Source organism: Pinus tabuliformis, chromosome 9 (genome assembly GCF_031772625.1).
Source record: "Pinus tabuliformis cultivar Carrire ecotype Pingquan chromosome 9, CPIR1, whole genome shotgun sequence".
NCBI classification, from domain to species: Eukaryota; Viridiplantae; Streptophyta; class Pinopsida; order Pinales; family Pinaceae; genus Pinus; species Pinus tabuliformis.
Window position 1 is genome coordinate 600,907,904 of NC_142307.1, and position 1,955 is coordinate 600,909,858.

Sequence of the window (1,955 nt, forward strand, 5' to 3'; positions counted from 1 at the left end):
CAGTCAAGTGAGGGTGACTTGGATGCCCTCATCCAAGGTATCAAATATGCACATATATTTATAGAAGTTCTTCTATATATGCACATATATTAAAATCATCACTTCCATACATGCACATATACAGAAGTAGGAATACATATGTACCTATACAAAAGTAATTTTTTGTATATCTGCATCTTTCATATATGTTTGCCTATACAGAAGTCGACTTCCATGTATGCATGCATATATGGAAGTCGTACATTGTTATACAACCAACTCACAAAATAGAAGAAAGATAGATCAAAAACTTGAGAAATAGCCTCTTTGAGGGGGAAACCTCCTTTACATCACATAAATGAAGAATTCTTGGATGATACAAATGACAAGACCTCCTTTCTATATATAGGAGTCTAAGGGGTAACAATATAATCAAAGCCTGCATAACAATAATAATGTAAGGGCACAATAATAACAATAGTGGGTTTCTATGGGGCACAACAATAACAATATGGGGGCTACATTAACAATAACAATAAGGGGGATACACTAACAACAATAATAAGGGGGCTACACTAGTATTATAGGGACCTAACATGCCCCTCTCCAAAAAAAAGTGTTTTCCTCAATGCTTGAGTCGTTTTGGATGCTTCTATATAAAATTCTCATCCTCCCATGTGGAATCTTCAGCGGGTAAGTTCTTCCACTTAATGAGATACTCTAAAATTAATCGATTTCGTAGTTGTCGGGTTCTTGTTTCCATGACTAATTCAAGCTCCAATATGATTTTTCCTTCTTCATCAAGCTCTGGCAATATTGTTTGAACTGTGAGCTTATCACTGATAACCTTCTTTAAGCATGAAACATGGAAAACTAGGTGTACTCAAGAAGATGCAGGTGGCTCCAATTTGTATGTCATAGTACCAATATTTTGCAACACCTTGTAAGGACCATAGTACTTGGGTGATAATTTATTATCCTTCTTAGCTTGCTTGAGGGACATTTGTTTGTATGGTTGTAGCCATAAAAATACCTATTCACCTATGTCAAAACTTATTTCACCGCGATGTTGATGTGCTTGTTGTTTCATTCAATTATGTGCCAAAGTGAGGTTATCATTTAAGAGTTGGAGAACTTGTTGTTGATTCTGGATGTGACCTTCCACTTCTTGAACCTTAGAATTTTCTCTTAAAGATGGCGGTGATGGACGGTGGATGATATCCATAAAGTGTCATAAATGGGGTTACTTTTACTGCAGTATGGAAGGAAGTTTTATACCACCATTCAGCCAGAGGTAACCACTTGGACCATTATGTTTGTTTTCAGATACAAAGCAACAAAGATATCCTTCTAAACATTCATTCACTATCCCAGTTTGTCCGTCAGATTGAGGATGATAAGATGAGATATGAGCTAATTGAGTACCAAGACAAGAAAATAATTCCGTCCAAAAAATTCCAGTGAAAATGGGATCTCTATCACTTACAATAATCTCTGGGTTTCCATGTAGCTTTAGAATTGTTTCCATAAATGCAGTAGCAATTGTATTGGATTTAAAGGGATGAGATAATGAACAAAAGTGTGATTACTTGGTAAGTTTATCAAAAACCACCATGATTACACTCTTTCCTTCGGACTTGAGTAAACCTGTGATAAAATCCATTGAGACCTCCTACCAACGCTGACTTCGAATGGCTAAAGGTTGTAACAGACCCATTTGGAGTATTAATTATCTCAACTTTATTTTATTGGCAAACCAAACATTCTACCACAAACTTATGAATATCAGATTTAATACCATCCCAAAAAACTCCTTCTTGACCCTGTGGTAAGTTTTAAAAAATCTTGAGTGCCCTCCTAAGGGGAGGTGTGCAATTCCAAAAGAATCTTTTTTTTTAGTTGAGAATTCTTACATAGATATAAACAATCTTTGTACCATAATGAATCATTTTTCCAGATAAATGTATGAGATGTAA